The sequence below is a fragment of the Bombina bombina genome, chromosome 1 (genome assembly GCF_027579735.1).
Source record: "Bombina bombina isolate aBomBom1 chromosome 1, aBomBom1.pri, whole genome shotgun sequence".
In the NCBI taxonomy this organism is placed as follows: domain Eukaryota; kingdom Metazoa; phylum Chordata; class Amphibia; order Anura; family Bombinatoridae; genus Bombina; species Bombina bombina.
In genome coordinates this window covers 1,025,797,981-1,025,818,615 of record NC_069499.1, presented here as the reverse complement: position 1 = coordinate 1,025,818,615, position 20,635 = coordinate 1,025,797,981, and the positions used below count along the sequence as shown (strand labels likewise).

The window sequence follows — 20,635 nt, the reverse complement described above, 5'->3', positions numbered from 1 at the left end:
CTATCCATTAAAAGTATGGGGCAAAGTCAAAACATTTTGGCCGTGTTAAGGTGCTTTGGTACTAATATTTAACCATCCACTTGTAATAATTTTATGTTATTCTTCTGTACAAGACTCACAGAAAAGATAACGCACTCTGAGCTACTGATTTTGCTCCCCTTGTAATATAGCTCAAAATATTTTACTAATAGAAGCACATTTTAATTATAATATCTAAAATAAAATATTTGCATGATTTTTCTGGAAAATAAATACTAAAGTAGTATTTATACATTTTTTATGAATACTCAATGTACAAACTCTTATTATTTTATACTCCTATATCATAAGAAGTATATCACCATTATGCTCTGCATCCCTTTAAAATGAGTTTTAAGTGCAGCAAAACTGCAAATCCCAGTTTACATAAAGACAATTACATTTTCTCCCTAAGTGTTGAGTCACTCCATTAACAGAGGTAAGATAATGAAATATAAGTGCATCTAGCTAATTTACTATAATATGCAAAGAAATATTTGTTTTGAACACATACAGTTCCCGAACAAGGCTTGACAGCACACACACAATCTAGGTAACAATCTAGGTAAGAATTTTGTTTTCTTTGAATTCCAAGCAATAAAATATAATTATTTGTTTTAAAAACATACATTTAAAATGTTAGCATCTGAAAACAATATGGATAATTATTTAAAGCTGTCAGTTATCAAGATATAACAAGGTAAATTACAATTACATATATTTTAAACATTTCAAATTGTTTAGAAAATTAAATGAGAAAAAATTATTATATGTTTCTCACTCATCTATTATAATTCATTGTGTCTTTGCGTGTTTACATTTTAATGCAGAACTTGCTAAATATTGAATTATGCTCATAAATAAGTGTTACACAAGTGAAAAATGGATGTATGCACAAATCCTTTGTTTCTTGGGATAGTATATTCCCTAAAGCTTTTTTAGCGTAGAACAAATTCTGTTTGAAGAAAAAAAAGTGTGGTAATTTGTACAATCAAACTTTAAAATAAAAAATGCATTAACAGATATAATCGAAAGCAAAATGTGAAACAACCATATTAGGGCTTATCCAGTTTGGAATTATTATTTTTTAGAGAAGAAATTACTTGCAGTACCTTTATTTATAATAAATACTATAGGGGTAAAAGGGAGGGGAAGGTCGATTTATGTTAAGTTGGAAAGAAGAAATGGTTATGTGAAACATAAATAATTAAAACAACTATATTTGGAATATGTTGATTGTAATTAACATTATAATTGTTAATTACACAATTTAAAACATTTGTTTCTTTAAACACAATTTAAATAGTGAAGTGGTTCTAACTAAACAGGCAGCAGGGCAATTACTTATGGAAGAAATGTTGGATGCTATGGGCTCCATGTACGAAGCAACGAAAGCTGCTCCGGAGCCTTTGCGGGGCAGGTTCGCATATGCGAGCCTGCTTCCCGCAATGTAAGAAGCAGCGGTCATATGTATCAGTTTTAGTTGTATTAATTTTCATGTCAATAAAAGCAAAGTGTTAACTTCTATGGAACTTTATAGATAAAGCACGTGCTGGTAGCATACTATTTAGCAAAGAGAAACAAATCAGTGCATTATCCATGCTACAGCACATTTACAGCACATTTCATGGTAAAATCTATAAATACAGCATTGTAAATTTGTAAATAATGTACTCCATGAAGTGTATCAAAGTGTGTTAAACAATATCCCCTTTTCTTTATCTTTTAAATAATAATCCTTGTGCTAGTTAGTGGAATGAACAGTTTTGCTTGTCCAGTTCTATCATGTTGGGCAATAGTACCATAGCCAACTTTGTTAATCTGTCAATCATAAATTAAACCACTCCAGCAAAAAATAAATAAAAATCTATGCACACAGAGATTAGATCCTGTTGCTATACTCTGACATGCAGGGACATCTAGAGAAATTTTTAAAAATTTCAACAGAGAGTAAAATAAATCTAAAACACATAACCTGAAGATAGAATGCAATTAATTACCATGCAAGTTTATACCAGTATGTGTGTCAGTAGTATGTAGTTTTTGTATGGTGTGTAGTTTATATTAGTAGTGTTTCTGGTGTTTGTGTGTATAATATGTGTGCTTAAATCGTGTGTAATGTATATTGTAAGTGTAGTGTGTGTAGTATGTATAGAATGTATATGTAGTGTAGTGTGTGCATAGAGTTTAGTCTATAGTGTGTTGTCAATGCCAGATTTTATGTACCCAATCAAACATTAAAAAGGCACAAACATTTTTAAAATAAAATTCCTTATTAAAGCTCAGAAAATACTGTATTATACAGTATTATATTGTATTATATCATATTTTATGTATTTTATTGTGTGATGTTGTATTGCATTATATTATTACTAGTCCTAAAGCCCGTTGACACGGGCCATGTTGTGTGATCTCTCTCTCTCTCTCTCTCTCTCTCTCTCTCTCTCTCTCCCTCTCTCTCCCTCCTTGCCGGGTCATCGCGCTGCGTTGTTTCACCCCCTGCGCGTGCGTTCAGCTCTGCTGCCGGGTCCTCGCGCTGCGTTGTTTCACCCCCTGCGTGTGCGATCAGCTCTGCTGCCGGGTCCTCGCGGCAAGAGTTTGTCTGAACTGCGCATGAAGGCTTCAGAAAAAATCTTGTATTTTATAATATAGGATATATGTATTTTATTGTATTATATTGTATTGTATTACATTATATTATATATTATATTGTATTTTATTGTATTGCATTATGTTATATTATGTTATATAGTATATTATATTGTATTATATTTTATTATATGATATCATATAAAAAGTTAGTGAGGGCATCATTAAAAAAGATGTCACATTTGTAATGTTTTAATCTCCATTAAGCAAGCACTTGACTTTCTCAGTAACTCAAAGATGGCTAATGTAAGGTTATGTGAAAAAAAACCACAACACAAGTCAATTTAAGACATTTGAAACTTAAAAGTCTCCACAATTTAAAGGGACATTCCAGTCAAAATTTAAATGCACATAGATTTATTACATCTTTAAATAGAAACATATTTGCAATACACATGTACTGGCAAAAATGCTTCTAATAAAAGTTATCACTGGTTTAGTGTTAAAAAAATTATCTGCACATGCATGTGAAGCATAGCTTGTTATGGTCACTACACCCACATTTTAAATAATGCAGCTGCTCATATCATCAGTGGGGCTTGTATCATGTCAGCAAATAACAAATTGAGTCATTACCAGATGGTACAAGCACCTTAGGCTCTCTGAGCAAGTGCTGGGTTTAAAATGCTGGTGCACGGTGCATACTTAAATACACTTTTGAAACAGCTGTAGCTTTTATTAGAAGCATTTTTGCTAATGCATGTATATTACAAAATTTCTTCTGTTCGATACTGAAATGCACACATGTGGTTTTCAATTTTGGCTGGAATATCCCTTTAAGGCTAAAAGTGGTTGTGATTTCAAGCTAAAAGCACAAGTTTTTGCTTCTAATTTTCCCAAAAGAAAAACACAGGAATTTTGAATAAAGTAAGTATATTTCAGTTTAAAAACATAATTGCTTTCATTAAAACCTGCAACATGCACAGAATTTAATGTTTCTTTAATTTTTATGTTTAAAATATTAACTATGGGAATGCACAAGCATTGGTTCATTAACAATACAATTCAGTTAGAAAGAAAAAAAAACATAAAATGCATTCTTTATTTCATGGTTGGTAAAATCTAGAACTTAACATCAAACAATATTATTATTATTTTTTCAGTTGCATCCTTTCTAAAAAGAAATAGCACATGATTTTATTCTGCCAAGAAAAATACTCAAAAGCTGAATCATTTGAAGAACTAGTTGACTGGATTGACCATCCCTGATATTGAGTAATACCCTTTAACAGAGCTCACAGCTGTTCTGCATTGGGCAGGATAATGCTGCGGTCTCTTCTGCATGATGGACTAAACAGTACCAAATCCGCAGACAAGACAGAGCTCAAAGGCAATCCAAAGGTCAGGCAGCAGGCAAGAGAATAGTGCATAAATAGCAAGGTCAGCAGTTGAAAGTCCAGCAGAGAAAATAGTGCACCAAGAACACATGTTTCAATACACGTGCAAAGGAGAACTGTCAAAGTACGCTATTTATGCAGGGTTGCATGGGAAAAAAATGACAGGTGCTAACCCAACATCAGCATATAGGAAATAGTGTGGTGAGCAGCATCAGGGTAACAACAAAGCTGACATAAAGAAAATAGCAACCATGGTTGCTACCACCAATAGATCAGGTTTAGGTGAATGTTTTCTTAGCTGCCTTGCAGTGGCAATGAACTGGCATGGAACTATTGTTGTCTTTTCAGGTACAATTTGTTTTCAACAAAAGTAACAGAACCTACTCATGGTGTAGCTAAAAGGTGGTCAATTTCAGCATTTATTTATTTTCTGTATTTTGCTAACTCATGCTGTTAAGCTTTAAAACCTCTATCTAGGTGATCATTTATTAGTATGGCCTCTTATTGGAATAGCAGACTGACTGCCAGTAACAAACATATCCGGGAATAGTAGGAGCGGGAGCGATAGTCAGATGTTTGGTGGATTAGGGAAGTGGGAGGGTGACAAGAGATCCCTTCACTACAGAAAATGAAAAATAAATAAATATTTTTAAAGAAATATCCCTAAACGGCATACTGACAGACAGTACTTAAGATTGTGGTGACCAGTGTGTGGGGAGGGAGAGCTATTTTGGAGGGATCAAGTTGGGAGATGTCAGGTGGGAGGGTAATCCCTACACTACAGCAAATATTAACCTCACAAGCTAACTGATCAATTCTCTCCTAGAATTTTTAAACTGGTGCACAGCTGCAATTAGCAGTTTCTAATTACCAAAGACCAGTGGCAAAGCCATGCATGTCTGGTATTTCTGAATAAAGGGGATCCCACGAAACTTTCACAACCATTTATCCTATGACTGCAATAGTTATGTGTAAGTAATTTCAGTGAGTTTGAGAAAAAAGTTATAGATTTTAGTGGCATAAAATATGCCAAAAAGTGAAGGGGTTAAACATGAAAGTGGTTTCTTATTGGGATTTTTCACTATTCTGCATGTAGTTCCAATAGTTACATAGAGAATGTGTGTTCTCCTGTAAACGTTGTATCTCGTTAGCTTTAAGTGTAAGATTCACCTTGCAAATGGGGTGAATCACATATATGGTGCCGGCAGATCATATACTGCAGTAAATCGGATAATCTGGTGAGGTTCAGAAATGTTCGTAAATACACATTTCTGGAGTCGCCAGTGACTTATGGCAGTTTATGATCTGCCGGTGCCTAAGCCCCCAACATTGCAATCTACCTAATAAACCTAATAACCTCTAAAGGACCATCCACCCACATCACAATAAATAATAAAAGTATTAACACCTAACCCGCCAACCCCCACAATGCAATCTACCTTTTAACACTATTAACACCTAAACCACCATCCCGACACATCACAATATATCTAATAAAGTTATTAACCCCTAAACCACCAACCCCCACAATGTAAACTACCTAATCAACCTATTTAAACTATTAACAACTAATCCCCCCACCCCCCACAATGCAATCTAACTAATTACACTATTAACCCGTAATCTGCCAACCCCCCACAACGCAAAGTATTAATCTAATAACTAAGCCACCTAACCTAACACCCCCTAAGTTAACCCCAATTAACTACAATTACATAAAATAAAAAAGACTCTCCCTAAAAAATTAATTAAACACTATCAAAATTAAAAAAATCCTAACCCCATTAAAATAAAAAATCCTAGCATTACAGTAAATAAAAAAAAATAACATTACAGTAAAAAAACAACCTAAGATTACATGGAAAAAAAAATCTAATATTGCAAAAAATAAAAAAATATAAGATTACAGAAATAAATAAATGAAATTATCCAAAATAAAAAATGTAAACCTAATCTAATACCCCTATAAAACAAAAAAGCGACCCCAAAATAAAAACACCCTTGATCTAACACTAAACTACCAATAGCCCTTAAAGAGGCCTTTTGTAGGGCATTGCCCTGATGAAATCAGCTCATTTACATTAAAAAATACAAATTAACCCTTAACAGTAAAACCCACCATCCACCCAACCCCCAAAATTTAAAAGACCAAACTCTAAAATAATCTAATCTACCCATTGCCCCTAAATGGGCATTTGTATTGGCAATCAGCTCTTTTGCTGCCCATTAATAAATTAAAAAAGCTCTAATCTAAAAAAAAAATCCCAAAAAGTTAAAAAGAAACTAACACTAACCCCAAAAAATGTACTCACCATTCCTGAAGTCTGGAAATCCATCTTCTTCCAGGCAGAGCAAAGTCTTCATCCATGGGGTGAAGATCTTCTTACAGGCTGGCACCATCTTCCATCTTCATACCGGTGGCGTGGAGGGATGAATAGGATGAAAGCTGCTTAAATCCTATTGGCTGATTTGAACAGCCAATAGGATTTAAGTAGCTCTCATCCTATTGGCTAATTTGAAATTTTCAGCCAATAGGAATGCAAGGTACCCCAATATAAAGGGGTACTTTGCATTCAATCTTCCTCCACGTTGGATGTCTTCACTTCCACCGTTCCTGCTCCGCTCTGCCTCTGTGCCACCGGGATGAAGATAGAAGATGGTGCTGCCCTGGAAGAAGATCTTTGCCACCTGGATGAAGACTTTGCTCTGCCTGGAAGAAGATGGATGTCCGGACTTCAGGAATGGTGAGTACATTTTTTGGGGTTAGTGGCAGTTTTTTTTTTTTGGGGTGGTTTATTTTTTAGATTAGGGATTTTTTTAAAATGGGCAGCAAAACAGCGTATTGCTCTTTTAAGGACAATGCCTATACAAATGCCCCTTTAGGGGCAATGGGTAGATTATATTTTTTTAGAGTTAGGTCTTTTTAATTTTGGGGGGTTGTGTGGTTTTACTGTTAGGTGTTATTTTGTATTTTTTTATGTAAAAGAGATGATCACTTTAGGGCAATGCCATTTTAAGGGCCATTGGTAGTTTAGTGTTAGATTCATTGTTTTTTTTTATAGGGGTATTAGATTAGTTGTAAATTTTTTATTTTGGATAATATTGTTTATTTTTTCTGTAATCTTAGATTTTTTTTATTTTTGTAATATTAGATTTTATATTTTAATTTAATCGTAGTTTTTTTTATGTAAACTTAGGTTTGTTTTTTATGTAAAGATAGGATTTTTTCTTTTTGGTAATTTTTTATTAATTTTTAAAGGTAGTTTTTTTATTTTATGTAATTGGGGTTAATTTAGGGGGTGTTAGGTTAGGGGGCTTAGTGATTAGATTAATACTTTGCCTTGTGGGCGGATGGCGGTTTAGGGGTTAATAGGTTAATTAGGTAGATTGCTTTGTGGGGTTTGGTGGATTAGGGGTTAATAGTGTTACTAGGTAGATTGCGTTGTGGGGGGTCGGTGGATTAGGGGGTTAATCATGTTAATAGGTAGATTGCATTGTTTAATGGGTTTGCAGATTTGGGTTAATAGTATTAATAGGTAGATCGCATTGTGGATGGTTGGCAGATTAGGGGGTAATTAGAAACTTTGTGATTTGGGAGTTGGTGGATTAGGGGTCATACATATATTAGTTATTGCGGTGGGGGGATGGCAGTTGAGAGGTACATATTGCACATGCATTAGGTGTTTGTTAAGACTTACAGGGAGTTACAGTGCTCATATACTCATCGCAAGGCTTGCTGTGCCTGCCTATCGGCTAGATTTAGAGTTTGGCGTTAGCCGTCAAAACCAGCGCTAGAGTCAGTCAGGAAAGGGTCTAACGCTCACTTTGCAGCCGCGACTTTTCCATACCGCACATCCCCCTACGCCATTTGCGTATCCTATCTTTTCAATGGGATCTTCCTAACTCCGGTATTTAGAGTCGTGGCTGAAGTGAGCGTTAGAAATCTAACAACAAAACTCCAGCCGCAGAAAAAAAACAGGAGTTAAGAGCTTTCTGGGCTAACGCCGGCTCATAAAGCTCTTAACTACTGTGCTCTAAAGTACACTAACACCCATAAACTACCTATGTACCCCTAAACCGAGGCCCCCCCACATCGCCGCTACTCTATTAAAATTTTTTAACCCCTAATCTGCCGACCGCACACCGCCGCCACCTACGTTATCCCTATGTACCCCTAATCTGCTGTCCCTAATACCGCCGACACCTACATAATACTTATTAACCCCTAATCTGCTGCCCCCGCTATCGCTGACACCTGCATATTTTTTTTAACCCCTAATATGCCGCTCCGTACACTGCCGCAACCTACATTATACCTATGTACCCCTAATCTGCTGCCCCTAACACCGCCGACCCCTATATTATATTTATTAACCCCTAATCTGCCGCCCCCAACGTCGCCTCCACCTACCTACAATTATTAACCCCTAATCTGCCGACCGGACCACACCGCTACTATAATAAATGTATTAACCCCTAAAGCTAAGTTTAACCCTAACACTAACACCCCCCTAACTTAAATATAATTTAAATCTAACGAAATAAATTAACTCTTATTAAATTAATTATTCCTATTTAAAGCTAAATACTTACCTGTAAAATAAACCCTAATATAGCTACAATATAAATTATAATTATATTGTAGCTATTTTAGGATTAATATTTATTTTACAGGCAACTTTGTAATTATTTTAACCAGGTACAATAGCTATTAAATAGTTAATAACTATTTAATAGTTACCTAGTTAAAATAATTACAAAATTACCTGTAAAATAAATCCTAACCTAAGTTACAATTAAACCTAACACTACACTATCAATAAATTAATTAAATAAAATACCTACAATTACCTACAATTAAACCTAACACTACACTATCAATAAATTAATTAAATACAATACCTACAAATAAATACAATGAAATAAACTAACTAAAGTACAAAAAATAAAAAAGAACTAAGTTACAAAAAATAAAAAAATATTTACAAACATTAGAAAAATATTAGAACAATATTAAATTAATTACACCTACTCTAAGACCCCTAATAAAATAACAAAGCCCCCCAAAATAAAAAATGCCCTACCCTATTCTAAAATTAAAATAGAAAAGCTCTTTTACCTTACCAGCCCTGAAAAGGGCCCTTTGCGGGGCATGCCCCAAAGAATTCAGCTCTTTTGCCTGTAAAAAAAAACCATACAATACCCCCCCCAACATTACAACCCACCACCCACATACCCCTAATCTAACCCAAACCCCCCTTAAATAAACCTAACACTAAGCCCCTGAAGATCTTCCTACCTTATCTTCACCACACCGGGTATCACACCGATCCGTCCTGGCTCCGATGTCTTGATCCAAGCCCAAGCGGGGGGCTGAAGACATCCATCCTCCGGCTGAAGTCTTGATCCAAGCGGGCAGAAGAGGACATCCGGACCGGCAAACATCTTCATCCAAGCCGCATCTTCTATGTTCTTCCATCCGATGACGACCGGCTCCATCTTGAAGACCTCCAGCGCGGATCCATCCTCTTCTAACGACGTCCTAACAGCGAATGAAGGTTCCTTTAAGGGACGTCATCCAAGATCAGATCAGCCAAACGGATTGAACTTGATTCTGATTGGCTGATTCCATCAGCCAATCAGAATTTTCCTACCTTAATTCCGATTGGCTGATAGAATCCTATCAGCCAATCGGAATTCGAGGGACGCCATCTTGGATGACGTCCCTTAAAGGAACCTTCATTCGCTGTTAGGACGTCGTTAGAAGAGGATGGATCCGCGCTGGAGGTCTTCAAGATGGAGCCGGTCGTCATCGGATGGAAGAACATAGAAGATGCGGCTTGGATGAAGATGTTTGCCGGTCCAGATGTCCTCTTCTGCCCGCTTGGATCAAGACTTCAGCCAGAGGATGGATGTCTTCAGCCCCCCACTTGGGCTTGGATCAAGACATCGGAGCCAGGACGGATCGGTGTGATACCCGGTGTGGTGAAGATAAGGTAGGAAGATCTTCAGGGGCTTAGTGTTAGGTTTATTTAAGGGGGGTTTGGGTTAGATTAGGGGTATGTGGGTGGTGGGTTGTAATGTTGGGGGGGGGTATTGTATGTTTTTTTTTTACAGGCAAAAGAGCTGAATTCTTTGGGGCATGCCCCGCAAATGGCCCTTTTAAGGGCTGGTAAGGTAAAAGAGCTTTTCTATTTTAATTTTAGAATAGGGTAGGGCATTTTTTTATTTTGGGGGGCTTTGTTATTTTATTAGGGGGCTTAGAGTAGGTGTAATTAGTTTAAAATTGTTGTAATATTTTTCTAATGTTTGTAAATATTTTTTTATTTTTTGTAACTTAGTTCTTTTTTATTTTTTGTACTTTAGTTAGTTTATTTCATTGTATTTATTTGTAGGTATTGTATTTAATTAATTTATTGATAGTGTAGTGTTAGGTTTAATTGTAGGTAATTGTAGGTATTTTATTTAATTAATTTATTGATAGTGTAGTGTTAGGTTTAATTGTAACTTAGGTTTGGATTTATTTTACAGGTAATTTTGTAATTATTTTAACTAGGTAGCTATTAAATAGTTATTAACTATTTAATAGCTATTGTACCTGGTTAAAATAATTACAAAGTTGCCTGTAAAATAAATATTAATCCTAAAATAGCTACAATATAATTATAATTTATATTGTAGCTATATTAGGGTTTATTTTACAGGTAAGTATTTAGGAATAATAGGAATAGGAATAATTTATTTAATAAGAGTTAATTTAAATTATATTTAACTTAGGGGGGTGTTAGGGTTAGGGTTAGACTTAGCTTTAGGGGTTAAAAAATGTATTAGAGTAGCGGTGAGGTTAGCGGTTAGTACTTGAAGTTAGGTGTCGGCGATGTTAGGGAGGGCAGATTGGGGTTAATACTATTTATTATAGTAGCGGTGAAGTCCGGTCGGCAGATTAGGGGTTAATAATTGTAGGTAGGTGGAGGTGACGTTGTGGGGGGCAGATTAGGAGTTAATAAATATAATATAGGGGTTGGCGGTGTTATGGGCAGCAGATTAGGGGTACATAGGGATAACGTAGGTTGCGGCGGTGTACGGAGCAGCAGATTAGGGGTTAATAATAATATGCAGGGGTCAGCGATAGCGGGGGCGGCAGATTAGGGGTTAATAAGTGTAAGGTTAGGGGTGTTTAGACTCGGGGTACATGTTAGGGTGTAAGGTGCAGACATAGGAAGTGTTTCCCCATAGAAAACAATGGGGCTGCGTTAGGAGCTGAACGCTGCTTTTTTGCAGGTGTTAGGTTTTTTTTCAGCTAAAACTGCCCCATTGTTTCCTATGGGGGAATCGTGCATGAGCACGTTTTTGAAGCTGGCCGCGTCCGTAAGCAACGCTGGTATCGAGAGTTGCAGTGGCGGTAAATTATGCTCTACGCTCCCTTTTTGGAGCCTAACGCACTGAAAACGCAGCCATTCTGTGAACTCTAAATACCAGCGGTATTTAAAAGGTGCGGGGGGAAAAAAGCATGCGTTAGCTACGCGGGTCGTTACCGACAAAACTCTAAATCTAGCCGTATGTGTGGCCAGTTGAATATGGAGTAAAATTTCTCCATTTTCGCCATATAAGTCCTTGCTCTGAATATGTGATACCGACTTGCGACGCCGGTTCTATGTTAGTTTATGGGAGTAAAAACATTGGCCGACAGGTAAAATATACACTCCGCATTTATATGCGGCACCATATATGTGATCACTACATCCGTTTAAAAATAGCCAACGCTGGGTTTTGCGGGCTATGCTGCATATGTAATCTTTCCCATAGTGTCCTTGTGTGTGTGTGTGATGGTCCTTTGTGTATAGTTTTGTGTGCATGGGTGGTATGTGTATTGGATTTATTTGTCTAAAATATAATATGGTATATTAATAATTAACTTTCCTTTTTTTTTAAACTCACCAGGTCACTTGTGGGTGGATGGATCATCAGTATCTATGTCATGTCTTATTCCTGTGACTGCCTCTTGTGTCATTGCTTTTTGCAGTATCTCCTCCAATTCATTGAACATTTTGTTCAAAGGTGGTCCCCTCCTGTTTTTTTTTTTGGGGGGCTGTTTATGAATCTTGCATATTTTTTCTTGACTACAGCTTTGCAATAATTTTACCTGTGTTTGACGCATCTAATGGTTCTTTTGTGCCTGCTGATGTGGCAAATAAAATGTCATGTTGTAGTATAATAGCCTCAATTAATGCATTATTTGCAACATTTAGTTGTTTTTTAATTATATCAATTTTAGGGTCCTCGTTGTTCTCTACCTCCTCTTCTAATAAATCCCTAGATCGGCTAATTTTTTTTTCATGTGGACCTTCTTGCCCCTTCTCCTGCCTTTACTGTCTTCCTTAGCCTCACTGATGTCCCCTACTTCCACTACCTGCACTACCACATCTCTTGGACTCTCCTGCCCTCTGCCACTATCCGTCTATCATAAATATTTTTTTTATTTGCCTTCTCTGCTGCACTTTCTCTTACCTGCACCAGGCTGGTTCTATATATGGAGGCTGTTCGTAGCATTTTATATAGTGTGCATGTTGCATTTTGGTAATTTGGTTGAGGTTTGTGATTGGCTGTAACGTTGAAGGGGATGCAATGTAATGTGAAAAGGGCACAAAACCACCATAACTTTTTTATAATTTGTTGTTTAGTTACAATTTGTTTTTGTGTGTCGGTTCCATTTTTTGTGGATCGGCATCCATTACTGTTCTTTATAGTAGTGGTTGTGAAAAAATGGAGCTTGATCGTTGTGTAAGGTATCAATGCCGCCTGTCTTGGACTTGGTAAGGTTGTAATCATTTTGTTAACATAAAACAATAACATCAATTGGGATCATCCTCGTAATCAGAAACTGAACACATCCAAATGGCAATCAAAAGAGCACTACTATGAAGAGTTCACAGGCAAAGATTGTTAAAGAAGAAGGGAAGTTTTCTAGACTCTTAAATTGAAAACCAGGATTCCCTTAGAATTTAACTCACCATACAATATAAAAGGATGTGAAAGCCAAAAAAAAATATTTTATAATTCAGATAGAGCATGCAATTTTTTAAAAAAAGTTTCTACTTTTCTTCTATTATTACATTGGCTTAATTTCCATTTTTTTTAAATGAAGAGATACCTAGGTAGGTATGCTCTTGCATATGGATAACATTCCTGCAAAACTGTTGCCATATAGTGCTCCAGTCACATGCATGCTCCTGCATCAGGTTTCATGTCCCTTTAATTATTTTTTTAAAGTAGCTAGAGTTTTTTGTTAGATCAGTGGCAAATAAACATTTTGCAGATAAGAATTATTAATGGCTTTTATAAAGACTTGATAAAGACCAGCTGTGGCTGAAACGCGTAGACGAGGACAAGTATCAACCTAGGAGAAGCAGAGCTCTCTGCAAATACTATTACCACATTGGATCCACTTTGGAGAAAATAATAAAAACTTCACACGCAAAAGACCAGACCGGATTGGAGGATAAGGCGCTCATGTGACCAGCTTTGTAGAAGTGGAAGCGTTACCCGAGGGTAATACACGGGAGAACTCACAGCGTCAAGACCTATGGACACCAGCGCATAAGTGTAGCCACGGTGATACAAAAGAAGTGGTGAGGTATACCGGGTCATCCGATAAGAAACAAGGTAGTGGTCAAAGTGTGTGTGTTTTCCCTGCGTGGGATGGAAAGCTGGTACCATAGAGCTACCTAAAGGGTCATTATCTTTTGAATATTAAGTGTGACTCTGGTTGTTTTTTCTCTCTGTGGGATGGAAAACTTTTTACTAAGAGCTGCCTAAAGGGTCATTGTCTATTTTTGAATACCACCTAAAACATATATAACATATAATAATATATAGGACTCTGAAAATAAGAGATTCACTATTGTTAAACTTTCTCAGAATAGCACTTTTGTCTTTATTTTTTATGGTTTTATAGATTTATGTTTATTTTAGATCACCAGTGGTTAAGTAAGTTTTTAACATATATGTATTGAATAGATCCTTGCATTTACCCTATAAAGTTTATCATACTTATGTGATTTTAGCTGTCTTTAGCACATCTTTTACCTTTTAACTTTGTTTTTTAAAATTGTTAGCAGAGAACAATCCATTTTTAGGTTGCTTTAAATCACTCACCCTTTTACAGGCTGACACCTGGGGGTTATCTCCTGTGCTTGCCTGAAACCTAACAAACATCCATGAATGTAGCCTATAGTCAATATTAGTAAATTTAGGTCATATATTTTTTAAGTTCCCTTTGATTATATTTAAGTAAAATATGTATTAAGAATATGATTAGATGTTAACATGACATAACTTTAAATTTAAAGGGACATTGCAGCCCAAACTGAAATCCACATGGATGCTTGAATGGAAGCATTTTTGTAATATAAATGTATAAGCAAAAATGCTTCTAACAAAATCTATAGCTGTTTCAAAAGTGTATTTAAGTATGCACAAGGCACCAGCATTTTAAACACAGCACTTCCTCAGAGAGCCTAAGGTGCTTGTGCTATTGGATAATTTATCAGTTTGTTAATTGTTGACAGGATACAAGCCCCACTCGTGCTCTGAGCAGCTGCAGTATTTAAAATGCTGGTGCACTGAGAATATCTAGCAATGATTTACATGCACGTGCAGAGAGAAATGTTAACACTAAAACAGTGATAACTTTTACTATAAGCATTTTTGCCAATACATCTATATTGCAAATATGTTTCAATTTAAAGCTGTAATTCATCAATGTGCATTTAAATTTTGACCAGAATGGCCTAAATAAAACTTTGCACCAGTGAGTAGATCCACTACTGTGTGTAATTTTGGCTTGCAGTATTTGATTTACTCTGGATTTTAGTCTTAAATGCATGGGTCCCTCTACTATTTGATATAACTATCAGTATTACCACTGACAGAGCAGATAGTAGTCCCTTCCCTTTGCAAGCATTAATAGTCAGTTATTAGAGACCTTTGTAGTCAGTGGTGTTGTGATAGTGGGTAACCTGTAGCTGTTTAACTGAAGCTGTCTTAATTTTGCTTTCTGTTGAGATGTAATGTATGTTTATGGGCCTCTCACATTCTATTCTTATATGGACCAGGAATATCTATATTTTACTTATTTTGTTTGTTTTGGAATTTGACTGGTAAATGAATAAAGGTTAAGTTTTATATCCTTCTCTTACCTTACTATAAGAGATTGATACAATAGTAATTAGTTTCTAAGTGAATGCTATTTATAACGTTTCTTTTCCTTTAATATATACTGTATATTCTTTCAAGCTTAAGCCTTTAATAGTATTAATTAAATGTATTTATTTGCAATGTTGAAATAAAATAACTGCCTACTCTTGATATTATATCACAACAGTGCATCTGTACAGCGACTGATAAAAGCATAAATAAAATCAGTTAGCAAGAGATAAAACCATTTGGCTAGAATAACAATGTCAGTATCCGTACGTTTAAGATCTTTGAGAAAGTGCCAGTGGTTTGTGTAAAATACACATCTGATGGGACTTTAGTGTTATTGTCTGTATTTCATCCCACATTAGCATTTTATACAGTTTGAATAAAGTCTACTCTTAATGCTAACAGTGCTTTTCCTTTGCAGTGGCCATAACTTATGGAATAACATTTGACTTTGTCCAGGACCCGGAATCCTTGGTTTATTCTGTTGGCTGTGACTGTAACTGAGGGTTAACAAACACATAACTCATTGAAAATGGGATCATAACCTGATGAACAGGCACTGAGAGTTTGCTTATAAATAATCAGACCAATGCATAAATACTGTAAATAAATATTTGCATGAATCTAAAGAACTGTGCTGCTCTTTAAGTTGGATGGCTAAGTTTTAGGTGAGATTAGTATATCCTTTGTAATTTTTACTTTTATTTTTAGAATAAAAAAAGTATTATATATGTCCCCATTTTTTTTTAAAACTATTTACAATGTTAGAAGGGGAAGAACCATAATTTAATATTTAATCAGTAATCCTGACATTTCACTAGTGAATTCAATACGTATAGTTTCATGCATTACAATGAAATGTGAGGCATTTGTGTTAGTTTTAAATCTATTTCATATTTTCTTTTAACAATTAGATCAGTGGCTCTAAAAAGCCCCAGTTGCCTATGTCTAGGGATTTATAAAAAATAAAAGTGAATAAGTCTGTGGGTCCAGATAATATTCATCCAAGGGTTCTAAGAGAACTTCGATCCGTGATAACTACTCCATTAGTATATTTATTTAATCAGTCACTTCTAACAGGAGTTGTTCCAAAAGACTGAAAAATTGCCATTGTAGTCCCTCTTCATAAAAAGGGTAGTAGGGAAGTTTCTGCTAACTAAAGGCCAGTCAGTTTGACCTCAATTGCAGGGAAATTAATGAAAAATATTTTAAAGGAAAGACTTGTGTCTTTCCTTCAGACAAACAACTTAGAAGACAAAGGGCAGCATGGTTTCACTGCTGGAAGATCATGTCAGACTAATCTAATTGATTTCTTTGATTATGTAACTAAATTAACAGACCAGGTAGATGTTGCATATCTAGACTTTAGCAAAGCATTTGACACCGTCCCACACAACAAACTTAATTACAAAAAGTATTGCCTTGGAGTAGATGCTAAGATTTTTAAGTGGGCAGAATGCTGGCTTAAAGATAGACGACAGAGAGTTAATTAATTAATGGAGGCATCAGTTACTAGTTGTGTTCCACAAGGGTCACTTCTTGGGCCTGTTTTGTTTAACATGTTCATAAGTTATATTGGAAGTGGGCTTAAGGGGAAGGTTTGCTTGTTTGCTAATGATACAAAAATTTGTAACAGAGTTGATGTTCCAGGAGGGGTCGATCAAATGAACAGTGGTATTAAAAAACTAGAGGACTGGTCAAATAAATGGAATCTGAAATGTAATATTTCCAAGATCAAAATTATGCAGATAGGATCCAAAAAACCCTAAGGCCAATTATAGTATAAATGGTAAATTACTGACTGTAACTAAAGAAGAAAGGGACTTAGGAATTATTATTTCAGTTGATTTAAACATTGGTACACAATGCAGTAGTGCAGCCAGTAAGGCCAGTTCAATACTTGGTTGCATTGGAAGAGGTATTAGTAGCAGAAATAGCAAGGTTCTTATGCCACTTTACAGATCATTAGTTAGACCAAATCTGGAATACTGTGTTCAGTTCTGGAGACCATATCTTCAGAAATATATAAATAAATTAAAAGCTGTCTAAAAGAAGGCTACTAAAATGATTCATGGTCTAAAATATAAAACATACAAATAAAGACTCCATGATCTAAATATGTATAGTTTAGAGAATAGAAGGGAAAGAGGTGACATGGTCGAAACCTTAAAATATATGAAGGGACTTAATAAAGTAGAAGTTGAAAGCATTTTCCACAAAAACAAAAATGCCAAAACAAGGGGTCACAATCTAAAGTTAGAGGGTAGCAGATTCAGGAGAAATGTGAGAAAGCATTTTTTTTTACAGAAAGGGTGGTGGATTCATGGAATAAACTTCCATTTGAAGTGGTAAACACAAAGACTGTAAAGGAATTCAAAAATGCCTGGGACATAAGGCTATCTAAAGAAAAAAGTAACATGTAATATGGGTAGACTTGATGGGCCATTCTGGTTCTTATCTACCGTCAAATTCTATGTTTCTATGTTTCTATGTCAAAGCATCTTTGTTGAATTGCTGTTTAACAAAGCAAACAAATCATCTAAATGTCTGGGCAACATTATTTTGTATTGCCTCAACTCCAGAATGGGGATTGTTATAAATTTACTAAACAAGTAATATTTATGTCTCCATTTCAATAACTGTGAAATGTGTGTTGACATGAGTTTAAATACCTGTGGGTATGAAATTGTCACTGGCAAGCCTATAATAGCTGTGGTTCTCCTTACCATAGCACAATTCCAATAGTTCTAACAATACCACGTAACAGACTGACTGCCTACACTACTTAGCAATTTTGTTGTCCGGGAAATGTAATTATACCTTTGCTTGTGTTACAATATTTTTAATAAGTTATATTAAAGAAAGAATTAATTCTTTGATGAGCGAGTGCCATTTATAGGCTACGGATGTGCCTTAAATCATACCATTTCCTATATACACTCTAAATTACATGAGTAAACATTTCTGGAGTGTCCACTTTTTTCATGGTTTCCTTTATTAGATTAAGATTAACTCATGGATTATTTTTTTGTGTGTTAACACTCAAGCACAAGCCTCAGACGAGTTAACATCTGAAGGTCCAATAGAGCAGCTAAGCTAAATCTCATATATTATAATCTATGTGATGCTCTATAAAACTCAGATCCTGGCTTTCACTAGAGCTTTTGCTCAAAAGCATCCATTTTACTTTTAAAAATAATTGATTTAACTTGAGCGATGATAGAGAACAACAGCGCTTACATTTTTGCACTCCTCTTGTAATCTAGGCCATAATGTTTATAACATGAATGATAATACAACAATTAGAAGTAAATTATGAGATAACTTATATTTGTTATAAATATAATACTATAATTTATTTTATATTATTATATTTGTTATAAATATAATAATATCATTTATAATATATCTGTGGTCCACTTGTAATCTAGGCCCTGTTCCTCAAGTTTCTTGAGTGATCACTACCTTGTCAACAGAAAAGCTCCCGAAAAGCCCTTTTTATATCTTAAGTATCTGTTTTTGAAATAGAAACTGGGAGGTCACCTAAAAGTGACAAATATAATATCCCTTTCACACCTCTTAAGGTTACAGTAAAGGCTTTTGAATACATCTTTTGTTTACAGGGGAAGAGAAATACTAATTTACATATATGAGATTAACCAATTGAAATTTAAATCCATCCTCACCACTGTTTAACCATCTGAATGCCATTTGTATGTTGACATGATGGGCATACTAGAAAAGTCACCTCCAGTAGAAATCACTTTCTGTGAATGTTTGATTGTTGTGATTGTCACTAATAATACTGGCATCTTCATAACTTGGCTTTCAAACAGGATCAAGAAATCGCAAGTTCCAAAAGAATCTATTGCAGTCCATTTTTATCCTCACACCTGCAAAACATCTGAATGCTACTTGTATTTTGGTATGATGGGCATACGGCGCACAGTAGCTCAATCACAACATTGTCACTTTTATTCTTTGACAATTATTGTTTGTTGCAATATTTATTTTTATTGTTTGTAAAAGCACCATTTTTGTTTTCTATTAAAAGGACTTCTGACATATGCTTACACTGGGTTTTAACAGTACTGAAACAACATGAACCTGTTCCATTGCAACATCGTTCTCCATGAAAGATGTTCAAATGAGATCATGCTTTTGTGGCAGGGCTTTTATAGGCGACCCGCTTTAATACACATTAAGGCCATGCACAGTCTAAACAGTGCATTTTACAGTGCTTGAGCCTATATTATTGAATGTGAGGTGTCAGATTTGAAATGTCAAAATCGTTCTTGAAAAGGTGTTGAAAAGTCTCTCAAAAATGGATTGTGATCACTGAGAACCTTTTGACCCCATAGTAAAACTAGGACTTTTAACAAGCATCAAAAAAAGCGATTGTGGGTGTGGGGGGAAAAGATGAAAACATGCAATTGTGATTGTGTGAAATCGTAAAGTGTGTGTGTGTAGAAAGATAGATACATAGATATATTTTTTTATCATTTACATTGTTTTGTCAGTGAAGAGCTCTAAGGTGTGTGGTTGTGTGTGAATGTGAATGAATGTATGTATGTATATATACTGTACATTTCCAACAGCTTGTTGCTATATACATATCCCTTAAAATCATAGTTAGAAAACATTATTAAAAAAAACATATATTAGTGTCTTGTGATATACTTAATTTTAATATGTTTTACATGTGTTTTGTTATACTTTTAGCTCTAACACTTTATTTTAGGTCCACAGTCATGCTAACTTTTTGTGTACTAGTATGTGTTCTCAAGCACTCAAGCACAACACATAACTCACCAAATGTAATATGAGTACAATAATACCAGATTAATACCAGTAGAATAATACCAGATTGTGCACTATTCTTAGAGCAGGGCCTGCAATATTAATAGTGCTCCACTTTTAATCTGGGCCTTAGATTTTCTAGCTTGACTTCAGAAGGTTTTATTTAAATGTTTATTTGAATACTACCTTTATCATATTACATTTGATTATTTTTTTTTACGCTCTTACATTGATATCAGCATTTTTCAGAAATATTGATGTGATCGCTCCAGCCCTGAAATGCGAGACAATCCTCCCATGAACAAGAAACATGACAACCACAGACAATCACTTCAGCCCTATGTGAACCTCATCAATGAGGGGCAGCCATATCCCTGGGCAAGGAGTCATAATGCAAATAAATACAAAAAGAGAAACTCAATTAATAATGAACAACAGCTCAGTAGGTTTTTCTATGGTTAGCTACCACCTGGCAGCAGCCTCTTTTAACACAATGGAGAACTTTCCTGAAGTAAATCAGTCTGATACAACCTAACAAGGTCGATCCAGCCCTGAAATACCAGGCAGTCCTCTACTGAACAAGGAACATTGCAAACCCAGATGATTGTTTTGGATTTCTGTGGGAC

The 20,635-nt window shown here is 35.4% G+C and overlaps 1 protein-coding gene across 1 annotated transcript in view; it reads left to right on the top strand.

The window, feature by feature from the left end:
- Positions 1-545: 545 nt before the first annotated feature.
- Positions 546-20,635, top strand: part of LOC128662618 (chemerin-like receptor 1) — a 137,040-nt gene continuing 116,950 nt past the window's right edge. The window contains exon 1 of the mRNA XM_053716473.1: positions 546-583. The gene's annotated coding sequence lies outside the window, so the exon portion shown is untranslated. The remainder of the gene's footprint in view (positions 584-20,635) is intronic.